The sequence below is a fragment of the Cavia porcellus genome, unplaced genomic scaffold (genome assembly GCF_034190915.1).
Source record: "Cavia porcellus strain 051 isolate PalLab524CR breed Dunkin Hartley unplaced genomic scaffold, mCavPor4.1 scaffold_1, whole genome shotgun sequence".
In the NCBI taxonomy this organism is placed as follows: domain Eukaryota; kingdom Metazoa; phylum Chordata; class Mammalia; order Rodentia; family Caviidae; genus Cavia; species Cavia porcellus.
The window spans coordinates 86536862-86555464 of NW_026947484.1; the positions used below are offsets into that span (position 1 = coordinate 86536862).

General features: G+C 34.8%; 1 long non-coding RNA gene across 1 annotated transcript; it reads left to right on the top strand.

The window, feature by feature from the left end:
* Positions 1–7301: 7301 nt before the first annotated feature.
* Positions 7302–9995, top strand: LOC134471563 (uncharacterized). The gene is made up of 2 exons (XR_010041010.1): positions 7302–7369; positions 9765–9995. It is a non-coding gene; the product is annotated as an uncharacterized LOC134471563 (long non-coding RNA).
* Positions 9996–18603: the final 8608 nt, after the last annotated feature.

Genomic DNA, 18603 nt, shown 5'->3' on the forward strand with positions numbered 1-18603 from the left:
GTGGCTAAAGAACTCATTCATCTTCCACTCATCTGCACAATACACAGGCACCACCTGAAAGTGAAGAGTGACAATTGTCAGAGAAAGTATTCATAAGGACTGAACAGATTTAGCATGTGCCGTGTACCATTACCTTCAATGAATATAAACATTACATGCTATAAAGATGAACTAATAATAATAATAATGAAAACGATCATGGAAAAGGGGGATTTAGAGACAGGCAGAGAGTGGGTTGGGAGGGGAAAGGGATTAAAAAAATCAAAAGTGTTACCTACATACACTTAAACCTTAAGTAGAGTATAAAGTTCCTGTACTAAAAATATACGCTAATAAAATGCATCTTAAAAGATGAAGTCCATTATCTGGAGATAATGGACTGGTCACACCTTTTTCTTGGAAGAAAAAAATGACCAGATATGCAACTCTTTGCTCAACCATTGTTTAGGTGAATGGTCAGGGGCTTGAAAAGGACACACTTGACACATAGCACTAAGAACTGGTTTGTATTACTATTCTAATTTTATGAAAGAGGGTGGATATTAGCTAGTTTGATTGGCTGTCAACTTAAATTGGGTGCTTATTCTTAATTTGTTACCCACTGTTTTAATGTCAAATCATTCATGCTTAATTATTTTATTAAAATGAATATTCAATACTCTTAGAATTAAGAGGTCTTAGTAGTGCATCATAAAAGAAATGTGATCTATGCTACAGTCAGTAACTGGAAGAATGGAATCTTAAACCATAAATGGAACTTAAAATTTTGTCGAACAATGAATTCAAAACATTTACATGGAATTGATGTAAGGAAATATTTCAAAAGTAAAATGTCAAAAGTTGTCACTTGAAAAGGGTAAAATAAACACTATGAAATTTTACCCTTTATCAGGCAACCAAAATCAAATATGCTGTGATGACCTTTCGGTCTATTACAATACGGAATTTTTTTTTTTTTTTTTCTCACGAGATTCTTTCTGCCCCAACCAAGTAACTCTGTAGCCAAGGGCTTAATTTTATCATTTCTATGTCAAGCTATTACAATCATGTCCTAAAGCAGCATGGTATTCTTGAAGTTGAGAGATGAGGGAGGATGATGGGGAGGTGAGTGGATTTTCTGCATGAATCACAGCATCTCTCTTTTGAAATCCAATTCTAGGATTGTTTCATTCAATTAGCCTAGCATAGGTTAGCAACTAAAACAAATATATTTTAAAAAAATTTAATCAATGAATTCAGTTTATTTATTGAAAATTCATTCTATATTGGAAATGTACTTTTATTGAACATATAAAATGGGTTGACTGAAGAGACTGATAGCTAAAATAAATCTCCAAATTACAACTAATTTGGATTCACTCCAAAGCAGGGCTGATGAATACAATACTTAGTACATTAAACATAATAATCTGTATTTTGGAGAAGCTTAAACTGTTGAAACTTAAAATTAGCCTTATAGTCCAAGTCAACTTCAGAAAAGTAGAAGAAAACTAAACTTACGTATTTTACACAAGAGTATTCATATTCCAGGGTAGTGTTTTAGGTTTGAGAATTTTTGTGTATGTTTGTTTTTGATATATCACCTAATTATATCATCTTAAATGTTCCATTTATTTATCTTTATGGGATAGAACCAGTAGTAAGCCTATACACATACGGGACTGAAAATATGATGGTATACTGGATAGCATCAAATATGAAGCATAAAATATGATTTTAATAATATTATTTCAAATGAACTTTGATTTTTATTTTTAAAGATAAATATATTTTACTGTATATTTTCATGAGTTGTGATACTACTCATATAACCAAAACACAATAAAAAAGCTACATCATAGGAAGTCAAACTCATTTTATCAATGCTTGGCAGTAACTGTTTTTCTCTTTACATAATTTTGACACTTATAATATATAAGCTTGTAATTTGCCCTTACACCATGTTTTCTCAACTTATAATGAATCACATGAGGTTTATTTATGGTTGCATATATAAGTAATATTTTTGTTCTTAAATATTATTCTACCATGCCAAAATATCATAGTTTGCATACCCATTCACTACCTTAATAACATTTTTATTGACATCCAAACTTTTATTTTTTTGTACTAGGTATCAAACTCAGAACCTTGTATTTGCCAGGCAGGCACTTATGCCATTGAGCTATATTTCCTGCCCTCAACATTTTTATTATTTCTAGTTATTTCCTATTATCACATACAGAAATTTTCCAGAGCACTGTTTCATTTCTCTTTGGTTAATATTCAAGAGTAGAATTATTAGTTTATATACAAATTGCTTATTTCATTTATGTATTTAAATTTTAATTGCACATTATAATGTCTAAGAAATTGTCAATATGTTTTCCAAAGTGGTTGCAGAATTTTTTAATTATTCTACGAATACTTGAGACCATTAATTGCTTGATTCCTTATTAGCATGTATGTATTTCGTGGTGGTTTTAATTTATATCATTCATGATTAATGACTTTGATTACCTTTATATGCACTTAGTAGCCATATATATGTCATATATATAATTATATTTCTTTACATCTTGTTAATGAATTTATTATGCTTTTACTGTGTTTTGAAGCTGTTTCTCTGAATGTTTATATATCCACTTATATTGAAGTCTTTTGCCAGAATTCTTTGTTAGAGACAATTTGTGAATATTTACCATTGTTTTTGATTTTGAAATCTTTGCAGTCCTCTTCAAAAAGCAGACACCTTTAAATTTCATTGAGTCCAGTTTTATTTTTTCAAGGAAACCATGCTGTAGTATAGTAGCTAAGAATTTTTCCTAATACAACCTAGTACAAATTTACCTTCTATATAAATTCTGTAATATCCATAAGTCTTCAATTTAGGTTTGCATTATTCATTTTCTGTTAATTTTGTTACTAAATATGCTATGATTTCTTTACATTCAAGTATCTACTGTAAGAGACAGCATTTATTTTTTCAAGCAAGTAGTTTCATATATTTATTACCGAACTAACCATTTAGTCTATAGCATAGCAACAAGGAGCAGTGTCTCAATGAAATGTATCCAGTTGTCCAGACAATGGTACCCATCTCAGCAGTGTTTGATTAAGATGGAAGTGACCTTGACAGAGCATGAATATGTATGCTATTTCATGTACACATCCCTATAGGTCTAGCTTGGTTTTCTGCAATGTCTTCTTTGGGAAATGTACATAATTTTGTCACCAGTTTTCTTCCAAATGATAGCAGTTAGAGACAATTTTGCTTTTGGTTCTTGATTGAAAATTGATTCTGAAAGTCATGTAAGAAAACATAGAAACAAAGTCAGAGCATAGCCCACAATAGCACAAAATATGGCAGGAGCTACTTCTGTATTTCTAACAGGCTCATAATTCAGAGGATGCTAGGAAAAGGAGTCATAACAGAATAATTAACTCTGTAGTAAATACAGCTTTTCTTCTGTTTGCAAACTCTAAGTAAAACCGTGAGATGTCAAGGTACTTCATACTTATTTAAGTGTGTCCTAGGACAAAGTTCAAAGGCAAATGTAGGAATGCAAAGTTACTTTACCCTGAACAAGGTAAAATTCATGAGATTGGCAACCAAATGATATATATATATATATATATATATATATATATATATATATATACAAGTATATAAGGAAGTAAATATAGACTCATTACTTCAAGAGAAAAATAATAAACTGAAACCACCTCCAAACGGACACAAGTTAGAATTAGCCAACAATGAGGCTGGGATTTAGCTCAGCAGCATAAGCACCTGCCTTGCAAGCAGGCGATCCCCGGTATCGATATTAAAAAAAAAAATTAGCCAACAAGAATATTAAAAAGGTTATTATGAACTGTGAATATATAATATGCAATTATATATATATATGAATACAAATTATAGTGTCTGAAAACAAAATAACTACCGAAGATTGCCAATTAAATAGTGTAAAATAAAAGATTAGCAAACATGAAATTCTAGATGAATATTGTCTAAAATAAAACAGAGAGGAATGAATATAATTTTCATATATGTTACAGATATATTAAAAGTGGATATTTGATATAGAGTTTCAGTGAAACATGAGATGACTTCACAAAATTTGATATAGAGTCCACAAATTTAGGGAAATTTGAATTAATTTGAACACATTAATAAATGACTAAATTTTTCTAGATGAAATGAATTCAAACAAGCCAAAACACAAGAGTAATGATGACATATTATAATTAAACTGACAACAGAATTAGCTGGATTTAGAGACTCACTTCTGAGTAATTGAATGATACATAGAACACATTAGGTATACAGTGGATGGACCAGGAAGACAAGGTGATACCCAAATGCTCAAGGTTAACTTCGCCAAGATTAATGAATCGTAGTGAGATGCACTGCCTGAAATAACGTGATAAGTGTGGCACGGAGTTTTGTATTATTGCCCTTTAAAATTTATAACCTCACTCCATGCATGAGAAAACAAGAGGTTTTTCCATATATAGCAATACTTAATAGTACTTAACACTTAATACTTAACTCAATAGTACTCTTCAAAATTGTCAAAATAATAAAGAAGAAGAGGAGATCTTGGCAAATGGATAATTAAAAACACAATGCTTCACACTGTTTGGGGGAAAAAGTGGATACGTTAGTGGGATAACTGGAAAAGTATGAAGAAAGTCTCTAACAATATGAACAATATTGTATCAATGTTATGCACTGAAAAAGTTTGTTTAACTCAGCAGCTGGCCGTACTAATCAATGTCTGGAGGGGAACTGCCACTACTTTCGAGCACCTCTTATAATTGTAGAAGACCAAAATAACTTGTGTTAGTCTCATAACGTCTCATTAAATTGATTGTTAGAATATTTATACTAGGTTTTCTTTTTCTAATGCATATATTTCAGGGGCAAACTCTGTATTGTTTGGTGGATGTAGCATGGTGATGCTTGAATAACTGTACCCCAAGGGTCATGCATTAAAAGTTCCCTGCCAGAGCCCTACTGGGAAGAGGAGGACCATTAAGCAGGTGCAACCACCTGAGGGGATGCTCAGGACACTGCTATGTCTCGCAGATGGGATCATGGGATCCTGTTCCTTTCCTCTTGCCCATTGCTTCCTGGTTGATGATGTAAGCAGGTTTTCCCCCCATCATGCCTTGTTGGTAACAGTACGTCCACAAAAAGCCCAAATGAGTCCAATGGACTTGGACTGGGTAGCTTCCAAAAATATGAGATAAAAAAATCTTTTTCTATTTATTAGATAATTATCTCAGACTTTTGTTAAAGTTCTAGCATTATGGAAATATAAACGTTGATGTCAGAAGATGGGACTCTCCATACTATCTCTATAACTCTTGTTTAAATTCAAATTCATTTCAAAATGTAAAGTTAAGAGGTGAACTCTGTAAGAGTTATTTAAGAATATTTAGAATAAGTTAACTAATGGTTTTAGAATATTCTGTGATCTTAAGCATACTGTAGATAACTTTTTTTAACAAAGCTATTGTTAGCTGTGTTAGCTTTTTTAACAAAGCTATTGTTAACAATTTGCAATTTGTAATGTCTCATTTTGCAGTTCCTTATGTCCTTTCTAGAAATAATATAGCTGTTAACCAAAGGCTTATACCGGTATCTTAAAATTAGGAGTATTCGTCCTTGAGTAACTTGGTCTCCTTTCCCCAGCGGTGCAGAGTATCTGCCTCCCTAGCAAGACCAGCGGGTGCAACTGTTGTACAGAACTCACATAGATCTTTAGATTATGATATTTACAAATGATTATTCCACACTCACGTTGTACAAATGTGAATATAAATTCTCAGTCTTCACCATTCTTGTTCCTACTTTGATAAAATAGAGAAGAAAGAAAGAACATACTTTTGAAGACAAACCAAGATGCTTCCAGCAGGCAAGAAGAGCAATCATTTTTTCCAATCTTTTTGTTGGCTAGGCTTGTCAAGTTCAGGCCTGAGTGTGGGACAGAAATCACAGCAATAAGGCACTATCTACCAGGATGGCTTCTCGATAAGCAAATGCAACGAGACACTTCTTAATGTCAAGTCACCATGGTTAATTGCTCCGCAGCAGACAGCATGCTTTTTCTAATAACCAACTCTGCATTTTTATGAGGCGCGCTGGCCATTTAGCATTGCCAGGTTTTCCGCTGTTTTGTAGTTTATCATTCTGTTGTATTTTCGAAAAGATTGCCTGGGGCAATTATCAGTCAAGTGAAGAGAGAGAAATGAGGTGTGCCTCGTCTCAAGTTGTGGTTGACACTGAATAAATATTTCTGGTGTGGCATAATTATTATATTGTTGCAGTGAAAAACACCGCTCACGGGTCTTCGCCATGGCTCAGTGGATGCACTTTCTCATTTTGCTGTAGTCCTGAGGCACATACTAAGAAAGGGTAATGAAAAGATGTGATCATATTTGCACAAACTATAATCTTTATAAACAAGAAGGAATTTAAATAGTGTTACAGTACAACGCAAACACATTTTGCCCCACTCAGAAAGTCACACTGTCATGTTTGAACCACTGCACAAATCTTAGCAACTTGGAACCACCATTAAAAGCAAGTTACTTTGTTTCTGTTTTGCTTTCCTGCTCCAAAGAATTTTAAGTTGGTAATTTGGGGAAAAAATAAATCACATGCAATATGGCTATCAAAGACTTGATACTGGTTTCTGCCCAGGGAGATTTTTATTTGGAGGTCAGTCTCTGAAGTTGCACCTTGTTTACACACCCTGGAGACTGGACAGATTGGCAGCTCCCTCTGCTGTTTCTCTGGGTGAGGTGCGAGGAGTCAAGGCTCTACCCCTTGTGTAATTTCCTTTCCGGGGATGCTGGGCTTTCACAGCTTGTCAACTAATGGCCTTCAAACTGACAAGCTTTCAAATACTAGTTGACTTTCAGCAGTCTGAGGGCACCTTTAGGACACCTGCTTTGAAGACCTATCTACTTCAAAGAAATCTTGATATTGCTATTAAAGCGAGGCATGTGAATCACACTCTTTCTTTGAAGCTTTCTATTTCTGTCTGTATCCGTCTGGTCTGTTTACAACAGATGCAGGCTTCTGAAAAGCAGACCTGCTTGGCAATACAATTTTTTTTGACTTGGTAATCTGGTATCTTATATATATTTTTTCAGAAACATTTCTTTTTTATGAATTTCAAATTGATGTTTCTCTTATTCTAGCGATCATTCGCATCTTGTGTATGGATCAACTTTTTATTCAACTACAGATTTTTCTAATAATTTATTCTACAGTTTTGTAACCATGGTTTTGTTTTTATGCCTACAGAAAAAGGAAAAAGAACCAGGTGCTACCATTTCTCCAAATAGAATTTTCCGGAGATTGTGTGCCTTCGTAAGTAAGTTTTCTGTACCTCGGGAGGGTCTTTTAAATATGCTGCAAGAAAAGTATTGTGCTTTGGTGGTTCAGCTATTTTAGATTAAGGAACACATTTTTTTTTTTTTTTTGGTCTTTTTCATTTTTATCGGTACCGGGGATCGAACTCACGACGACCTGCTTGCAAGGCAGGTGCTTATGCCGCTGAGCTAAACCTCCAGCCCCTTAAGGAGCACAATTTAAGAAACATAGATAATAATCTCCTTCATTGGCTAACACAAAGAAAACCATAATTACTCTTTTCTCCCTAAAGTAAATTTCAACCAAATACTAGAATTTTCTGTGAACAGTTAAAATACATCATACAAGAAAAAAAAAAAAAAAAAAGGAATAAGCCTTAAGTTCACTAAAGCATCTGTTCTTGAAATATTACCACTTAATTAAAAGAAAAAAATACACATTTATTGACAGTTTTTTTTTTTTTACGAACCCTGTGTATAATAGTCATAACACCGTGTACGTCCTCTCAGAACGGATATTTATTCTCACTACAATGAGAATGTATGTAAAGGGAATTCTACACACTATCCGACCTTCTTTCGGGTAAATTTTTTCTACTCTTTTTCTATTTATTGTCTTTTATTATTTTTTTTTTGTAATGAAGATTAATGGTTTTGCACTGAACTATGTCCCACCGGTCTTTACTTCTTTCTTTCTTTCCTTTTCTTTTGTTCTCTAAGACTGCCTTGAACTTGGAAATCTCCTGCCTCAGCCTCCCAGTATGCTGGGATTATAGGCACATACCACATACCACTATGTCCCTCTTCCTCTGGCTTTTTCAAGTTGCTGTAGGGCAGAATGGATGGTAAAATGATAAAATAGACTAAACACTACTTCATAAATGCTTATAGTTTTGCAAAGATGATAAAATGCATAAATACACAAGCTGAAATGGTAAAAGCTCTATGAGAGTAGATAATTAATGTTAAAGAATTTAAAGCAAAAAGCACTTAAATACATAAGGGAAATTCAAATTCTCTAGTAATGTGCTATAAGAAAATTATATTTTACATATTAATGAAGGCAATCATGTACATTATATAAAAAGTTAATTTTATTACCAGATTGTAGAATTTTTCAAACTGCTGTTCTACAAAACCTGGGAGATCACTATCTGTTAAAATTACTTCATAGATTTTATAGTTTAACATCATGAAAATAAAATAAATAACAGTTATACTTGCACTGTTATTACTTAATCACTCATTTGATCTTTATTTAATCACAATTACAAAAAGAAAGCATTCCTTGGGATATTATAAGAAGAAAATCTTGAACTCTATAAAATCACGCTGATTGAAATGGATATGATTTTCATCAATTCAGCAAGCATCACTATTTGAATTTTAGGAAAAATTTAATAAAGGACAAAATGAAGGTAGCATGATCTAGTTTACTGACAGGTTATTCTATATAGCTATAATAACTCTGTGTGAGAACTATCTCCATAACCTGTTACACAGCCTCTGTCAGTCTCTGAGACGTGACCTACTTTAATATATTCAAGGCAGTATGCTGAAGTATTGTATCTGCAACCTCAAACTATTATATTATTCATTGAGGCATTGTCCAAAACCACAGCAGCTGAACTGTGATGGAACCCTGAAACATTTTCTTCTCAATCCTCTAGTTCCTAACTTGCTATGTTGAGATCTGATAAGTCTACATTTCCATTTTAACTGCAAACTCATGGTAGTCAAAATGGGGATAGGTAGGTACCTGAAACTCACTGCAAAAAATAAATTCATCATAAGATAGGTAACTATCAACCACTGAAATAGCTTTATTGAGCAAACAATACAAAATGTAGTTAAAAATATACTGTCAATCAGGTAGTGATTAAGAAATATTCTGCATGTGTTATATTTAGAGAAATAGTTTTATTCATATATTTTTCTTGCATATCTCTTTGGGAAAATAATTTTATATCAGCAATAATATCTCTGATGATATTACCCCTTAATTATTGAAACATTAGGTATTCAACATCGGTAAATGTACAAAAAAATCAGAAGTTTATTAGTAAATGCAAAGAAGTATTTTTCTCGAAATATATTATTTTTAGAACTTCAGGCATTTCTTGTTAATAATGTACAGATGACAGATAATAAAAAGCTAGGAAAAAGTATCTACATCCTTATAAATAGTTTAAGACTTTTCCTTAGCAGTCATTTCCGCTGTATTCTTCCAAAGAACATTTAACCATCTTGCTATTATGCAGGAAATGCTATTTTCATAAAGTGTTCCCACTTGTAGAAAGCTTTGTCATGAAGTCTTATTACACATATGTGCTTGGAAGTCAGTTTTCTTTATGTTTGTTTTCTACTAGTATTTCACAAAATGTCTTTTGCAGTTTCAGGTTCTACAGATGTTACAGCATAAAAGACAATGGATGACAATGTCAATCTCCCTGTGCTGGATGACTGTAAAAACAACTCCTGATCCAATTAAAATGACATGTTACATTTCTAAGGGAACTGCTCAGGAATAATGTCAGCTCTGTCTAGAATAACTACTGCTCTCTGGATTTCTGTTTCCCAACTGTAAATGATAATACAATAAACATTCACTATGCATCAATATACTCTGCAATGGTTTTTCGACTTTGAATCTTTTACAAAGATTTTATATCACATTTTCCAAGATCAGTATTACAACTTTATTTTGTCAGAAGACATATAAACTCCAGCTACTTACAGCTGTATGCTTAGCAGTAACATAATAACAACTATAGAGTAAAAAGAATCCAAAATACTATAATTACAATGTATATCTTTAAAGAGTTTAACAGAACTATTAAGAGTAACTTTTAAGTCTTCTCTGCCTTACTAAAGCTGTGGTTAAAGTTCTTAGAAAGTACTTAATTTGTTTTATCTGTCACATACTTGGCAGCTTAGCTTCCCTCAGTCAGGCAAGAACACTTTTAGATACCTTGACCAAATTCTCTCCTGCTTAGGAATTTAAAGTGGGTGAAATCAACTCCCTTCTCCATTAATATGCTCACACAACTAATGTGATTTCTATAACCAAGTTGGTGAGTCTTACTTCAAGGTAGGTAAAAAAGATACTAAAAACTGGCTTGGCTCATGGACACACCTTATTGAATTCAGCATATAGCTCTGAGTAAGTGATATGGCAATAGGACATGCTCAAATAAAATTGAAAGTGCCTGGAGTAAGTTTAGACCATTAAAACATGAGCAAATTGATATTTTTCTTCTTTTCGAAGCAATTGCTTTTGTAAGAAAAAGGTTGCTAATGTACTGATAATTTGGAAATCTAAATCATGGATGTTAGAGTTGTTCACACATAATTATCCAAAGAAGAGTGATTATTTTCAAGATGACACCTGATCTGTGCTTTTAAGTATATTAGTGAAGGAGAATAGCTTACTTCTGTACTTCGTCAGCTTCTAGCTGATCATCATTCTTTACGGTTTTTTTTTTTTTTTTTTTTTTGGCAAGACATTTATACTTCTATTATCTGCATACACAGTACAGTACATTGTTATTTGTTTCTGTATAGTTTAATGTATTTTAAATTTGTACATCATATAATGATAGCTTATAGTCATATTGTATGAGATACAATGGTGTTACGATTTCTCATATAGTGTGACACGATTAAGTTACACATAATTAAGATACATACTACCTTAAATAATTAACATACTTTGTGATGAAAACATTTGAAACGCACACTCTTAGCAATACTGAAATGTACAGTTATTGGCCCATCATCTCCCCATTTTCTCTACCCCCAGCCACTGGCTTCTATGATTCTATTCCCTAATCTTATGGGTTGAAGCAAGTTTTACATGTGAGTGAGAACATATAATATTGTTTTTAGTGCTTGCCTTGTTTCACACATAGCACTGTCCTCTCCACTTCCATGTACATTGTCATGAATGACCACTGTTTCTCGCCTTTTAAAAGATGAATAGGTTTCCGCTGTGTATATGAACATTTTACTTATTCATCCATTGATGGACACTAGTGATGGTGCCCTAGCTCATGTGTTGTGTTTCAAACTATATTGGGGAAAGGGTTACAGATAACTCTTTTACATACATCCCAGAAGTAATTTCATGTGAATTCCTAAAGTGGAAATGATGGATTGAATGGAAATTCTATTTTTATTTTTTTGAAGAAAATCCATATTATTTTGAAGAACAATTTACTAATTTACATTCCCACAGAGATTAAGTGAGTGCACTCTTTTCTCCACATCCTCAGCAATGCATAACTTTTAATTTTATAATAGTAGCTACTGTAAGATATGTGAAGGAATTTTTCAGTGTATTTTTCATTCACATTTCCCCAATAATTAGAGATAAAATTTTTATACATGTGTAAGCAAGTAATATGACTTCTTTTTGCTCAGTTTTTGTTCAGTTACCTTGCCCATTTCTTATTTAGATTATTTCTATAAACATATTTTATTTCTATAAACATATTTTTGATTTATGTGTTTTCAACTCTAATTGCTTATCACATATTCAGTTTGCAAGTATTTTTTCTGCTAAGTTTTTTTTTACTCTGTTGTTTTTTTGTTGTTGTGCAGAAGATTTACTTGTATGTAACACAATTTTTTCATCTTTAACTTCATTGCCTAAATTTTTGCCATCAAATCTAAAGTATATCATTAGTAATAAAAAAAATCATATAGATTTTTCTCTGTGTTCTGCTTGCTTTACAGTTTTAGGCCTTCCTTATCTTTATATTTTAATTTATATTGAATTGATTTTTTGTATGTAATGTGAGATGAAGGTCTAGTTTCACTCTTTTATAGAGATATGAAGTTTTTCCAGTACTACTTACTGAAGAGACTTTTTCCCATTGTATATTCTTGACATCTTCATCAAATATCAGTTAATGTGAATTTATTCAATATTTCTCTATTCGCTTTCATTTAAAAATAGGCAGCGTGCTATCTCCAATTTTGATTTTATTTCATTCAAGATAGCCTTGGATATTTGATTTATTGAGGTGCCATATCAATTTTAAAATTTTATAATTATGAAAAATAACTTTTGAATTTTGATAAATTACTAAATCTGTAGAATAGTTTTGGTCCATTTTAATAATATTTTTCCAATAGGATATACTTTCATTGATTTGTGACTTCTTCAAATCCTTCATTAATCTTGAATCACTTCTCATTTTTTATTTTAATTTTCATTAATATATATATATATATATATATATATATATATATATATGTGTGTGTACTACCAAATGATTACATTCATCATGATAAGTTGGCACATAAAAAGAGATGGAGCATATCTTTTTTACGCTTGTGCAAATTTATTCCTAAATAATTTATTTGTTTTATTTACTGTAATAGGTTTATTTTCTTCATTTCTCCTTAAGAAAGTTCATTTTTAGAATGACAGGATAGAGGCTCCATCATGACCAAATAGATGGCAGCAGAAACAGAATGTGATTTCAAGATGTGTAACAGAAAAATTCAGGACATTAAAAAGTAGGCAGAAAACAAAGCTGGATACAGAGAGGAATAGGGAAGAAGAAACTGCTTCAGTGAAAGCCTACTATCAGGAGAGTTTAGAGTGAGAAGCTGAGCTGTGCTTGGACCATATAGCCACCTGCATATCAAGTACTATGTACATACCAACCTGGGAGAAGATCAAAAGTGCTGAGGAAGGGGACCTGCACCTTGGAAGCAGATAGCCTGAGGAGAAAGGTGCCTCTTCTTTCAGTTCTTACTGGGAAGGGGAATACTGCAAATAAGATATTCATAGACAAGTGTATCAGGGAAACTGAAAGCCAGGAGCAGTGTTTGAGAGGTAGCATTAGGCCCCTGGGGAAATTGAAAACATGTGTAAAACTCAGATCATGGGCCCAAGTCATAGCACCAAGAAGACCTGGCCTCAGGGTCTACCTGAGTGGGGAACATCTGCTAATAGTTTAACCTTGGGGAGAGCAGAAACCATACTGAGCCTGAAGTAGGCACTCACTCAATCTTCCCCCAAACAGTAGGGTCTTGTGATCCTGAGATATTTGCTCTCTGCCAATAATCCACTGATAAGAGACCACAGTGGAACTTCCACACCACTTACAGGACTGCTGAAAATATGGACCCTGAGGCTTCTCCAAGCTCACAGGTTGGGTACAGTGAACAAGCAAGTGAAATAGTCAAACAGCTAGAGAATGATTCCCTGCATCAAAGATGCTCAGGTGTACACTTGATGGAAGCCTTGCAGGGGAAGAATACAGGACCAACTACAAGATTTGTCAAGCACAGAAGGTAGTAGGGATAAAGAGGATCTTGGAGGAAATGAGAAAAAATGAAACAACAAGCCAATAATACTGCATCTTGCCTTCTTTGAATTAAATAAGCAAGACAAATCTGAAGACAGGCAAAATCAGACAGGCAGCCACATGCAGGTCAAGGGCTGCAAGAGGGAGCTGAGATCAAAGGTCCTTCTGGATTAAAGGGCCTTCTGGATCCCCAAGGCTCCAATCTCACAGCAGGCAGTTAGTATGGTGTGGGGGGAGAGGGAACTCAGAAACCTTCAAAAACAGAGGGCGCACTGTGTTGTCAGGGAAAGAATGAGTAATGTTTGCTCACAGTGGTGCCTAGAGGGTGGGAGACTTATACCCACCAGGCCATCTACACCCCTCTACAAGACAGAGCTTCTCTGGATGTGAATATGTGAGGAAGAACTCAATAGCTGAACTGTACTGCAACATAAACAGGACTACAAGGACCCTTTAATTTTGTGGTTTTGAAATCATGTGAATTTTTACTTTTTAATTATGATTTTTTTTCCTACTTTCTCTTTTATTTTTCCCTTTCTTCTCTCTTTCTTGCCCCTTCATTTTCCCCTTCTGTCCCCCTTTCCCCATGGAATACTTATATGTGTAAACAGAATATTAATTAAGCAAGAGTGAAGCACTATTTAATCTAAATAAAATCCATTATAGACAAGACAGGATACTTCTCACTAAAACTGCATACAGAGATTCTAAACTTTTAACATATTAATAGCTTTTCTCACTCTCCAATTAAACTAGTTTCCCTTTGCATCCATTCCCTATTACCATGACTAATCTCTCTAGTTCTCAGAAGATGAGTCCTCTAATCCTGGTATACATAAATAATTTGAACAGAGTCCAAGCCAATCTCTGTTTTTACATATTTAAAGATTTTTCATCTCTCCTACATTTTGTACTGTTTTAGTCCCTTTATTTCTCTCATCCTTTTTCCATCCTTTCTCCTTTTACATTCCAGTCTGCTTGTGAATGTTGTACTAAAATGCTAAAAAACTAAAATGCAAAGTTAAAAAGATTGACTGGAGCACTGACCACACAGCTATAGATTAACTGACATGTAATCATACTGTTCTGTATGCGTCGTCAGCCTAGTAACCTCTTTGCTGTGTCAACCTTTGTTCCCTTTGTGAGAGACAAATGATGCTATGTCAACCTTTGTTCCCTTTGTGAGACAAATGATGCTATGTCAACCTTTGTTCCCTTTGTGAGACAAATGATGCTGTGTCAACCTTTGTTCCCTTTATGAGAGACAAATGTTCCTGGAATTAGCAGACCAAGGCCAGTAAATTAAGGAAAGAAAGAGGTAACCACCAACTGTGAAATGTCTCTGGCTCAAGCAAAGGGGAAAAAAGACCTTCTGCATTCTTGTTCATCATCTCTATATATTTTGTGGTTTGTGAGCTATGGTTAATGGGCTATAAAAATCTATCAAAATTCTAACCCAGTTGCACAGCTTTGCAAATTCCATCCGCACTGTGTCACTGGTTCCAGCTTTAATAAAAGCTCTTCTTTTTAAAAGACATCTTGCTGCCCCATTTTATATTTTTTTTTGAATTACATCTTGGGGCCTCATTTTTGGGGATACAACATTTGGGGGCGCATCCAGAATTGAACAGCGACCCCTCCCCAAATTATTTTTCACCAATCAATCAGCTTAAAACATCTGTAAGTATTCGGGTTTTTTGTTCTTTGTAATCTGAGTGCACACATTTGAAGTTGCAGACAAGCCTGGCTCCTTCCACACTGGAGTGGGACGCTCTCTGGGAAAAGGCTTCTAGCCCATTTGTGATTTGGGGCTTTTTGCCCATTTGGTTTTGTCGTTGATATATTTTGTCCTTGGTATATTCAGGTTTCTTTTATTTTTCTTAAATACTGTTGCAGGTTCTATGTGGCTTATTGGACTTAAGGGTCATAATGAAAATGTATTTCCCTTTAAGTCACTGGAATGTGGACAGAAAAATTTATGTGTCTTTATTGTTGGTCTTGTCTTTTGTGTTGTCTTTTTTAATGTTTTAGTCCTCAACTGATTACTTATAACCTCGGCATGCCTTTAAAAAATATTTTTCTATCTGGTATATATATATATATGCATATATATTTTGCACACACACATAATATATATATATATATATATATATATATATGATTTTTAAAACCATATTAACTTTACCAAGTGAAGCCAGGTCATACTGTTATTGAACCAGTTACAATTTTTAAAGTGTAGCATTTTAAGGTGATTAAAAAGACATAAAATGATTCAATATATTTTAGACTGCTAAAAGAAAATCACTTCAAGGATTTTGTTAAAAGATCTAATGTTGTGTACAAAGCTAGAGAAAAGGTAATTGACTGGTAGTAAGTAAAAAACGGAGGAAAAAAATGTGTTCAGAATTTGACAGAATTGGATCGGTAAACCTTTACTGCAAAATGTTTCCATTAAAATAAGATTATATTCCAAAAAGGGGGAGGACAAATTGGAGCCACTGATGGTAAGTCAGTGTTGACCATTATATAAAATATATTTGCCAATGAAAATAAAAATTAAAAACACTGTAATTCTCAGTCCCATCCAGGCTAGAATTGCCACACTCCTCTTCCTCAACCCCCCTTTTTAAGAAACATCAGGGCCTAATTTCTCTTTTGAAATCTGTCTTCTCTACTCATCACCCCACTTGGGATGACTGCCAGCTGATTTTACAAGTTTTGTTTATAGCAGAAGAGCGAGAGAACATTCACACTGTGGGATAAAAAGCATTGTGAATTCCAGATGAAAACCCATCCTCTGTTCCTGAATACCAGAACCATATTTTCCCTTTGTCCCACCCTGACTAGACAACCAGAGGTAAGGAGGCTCTCTATTGATATCTCCAGTTGTTCTCAGAAGCCCTTAAGGATGCTGCCAGAAAACCCACAAATGTGTCCAAGGTAGGAGAGATGAGATAATTGGTGCTGCCAGAAAACCCACAAATCTGTTCCAGGTAGCAGAGGTGAGACAATTGGCTGATGAGTCTCCCTCAGCCTATCTGGAAAGATTGCTAGAAGCCTATTTCTATACCCATAGATCTGGTAGCACCTGAAAAGCAAGGGCCATTAATATTGGCTTTGTAACTGTCTGCCCCTGATATTAAGGGAAAATTGCAAGGGCTTGAGGGAATGCCCCTCAGTTAGTTATTAGAAACTACTTAAAAGATATTTGACCCCCGGGAGGACCCTAAAGACAAGCAGCAAACAAAGACACTGGGAATGCTAGCTAACAAAGTCACCCAGCTGGATGAGAAGTCTCCATCACCCCTAGATGAAAATCAATGCGCTTATTGTAAGGAGATGGGGCATTGGCAAAAGGACTGTCCCAAGGTCTTCCATGCGCTTTACATCTGCTCAAGGTGCTTTATAATATGGCAGCTGAATGGCCACCTCCTTTGTGCGTGATTTCCTCGGTGAATCTCCTAGTAAAGGAGGCTCAAAAATTGACTTTTGGACAGAAACTCTTAATTGTCTCCTCCCATTCACTGGAGACTTCATCAAGGCTCTGCCGGACCAATGGTTGCCTAACATCCGAGTCATGAACTATGAGGCATTACTTCTGGATCCGACTACCATCAGTTTCAAGGGGACAGCAGCTTTAAACCCAGGTACTTTGCTGCCTTGAGGTTATTGATCATCTCAAGAGGCTTCAACCAGACTGATAGATGAGCCACTGTCCAGAGTTTCATCATATTTCTCCAATGGAAGAAGTTATATCTATTAAGGTAAGCAGGTCGCAAGAGCTGCCATCACTATGGATTCTCAGATTCTATAGGAACAAACCTTGGAGCCAGGAACATCGGCCCAGTGAGCTGAACTCATTGCCCTTACTGAGGCCCTCTAGTTGTCCCATTTATAAAGAATGAGGTTTATTGACTTCGGGGGGACAAAACATCAAAAATGCTCCCCAAATTTTGTATTTGTTAGCTGCAATTTAGATGCCAAGGAAGTTGGCTATTAAATAATCTAGCAGACAATGCTGCCCAAACAGTAGCCACAAAATCAGTGTGAATTGAGACAGCCCCGGCATTGCTGCTGATTCCACCTACTCCGTCAGAGCCCTTTTCTCAAAAAGACTTGCATATGGCAGCTCAATTCTAAATGAAGCCTGATATCCCCAGGGACTGGTATCAAGTGCCTGATAAGCGAGTCCTCCTCTCTGAGGCCTTGGGATGAGAATTCATCCAACAAGCTCATCAGTCCACTCACATGTGAGGATTGAAACTCACTGCCCTTTTTAGAGATCGTTTCTTTATCCCTCAGTTATCAAAGCTTACTGTGAGCCTTCCTCAGTGCCAGTTGGTGAATCCAAGGCAACCACAACAAATGGAAACCACTCATTCTTGTAGGACTTGTATGCCTGGAAAACGTTGAGAAATAGATTTCACAGAAAAGAGAAAGCCTGGACTTCAAAGGAATAGTTACTTGTTGGTAATGATTGATACTTTCACTGGATGGGTCAAAGCTTTTCCTACTAGGTGTGAGTCAGCCCTGATAGCAGTTTCCCCAATTTGGCCTCCCTTTATCCATGGGGTCCAACAATGGCCCAGCTCTTATAGTCCATATAACTCAAAAACTAACCCAAGACTTGCAGATTGATTAGAAACTCCATTGTGCTTACAGGCCTCAAAGTTCATGACAAGTAGAAAAGATGAACCAGACCTTAAAGATGGTAATAACTAAATGGCATTGGAAACTGGCAAGAACTGGGTGAGTCTCCTTCCTTTTGCCCTCTTGCATGTGCTGTGTACCCCCATGTATGTTTGCAAGTATTTCCCCTTTTGAAGCTCTATATGGAAGACTTCCTCCTCTTAATCCTAAGATTTCTGAGGAAAAATTAGCTGATTTGGCTAATCAAGATATTGTTAAG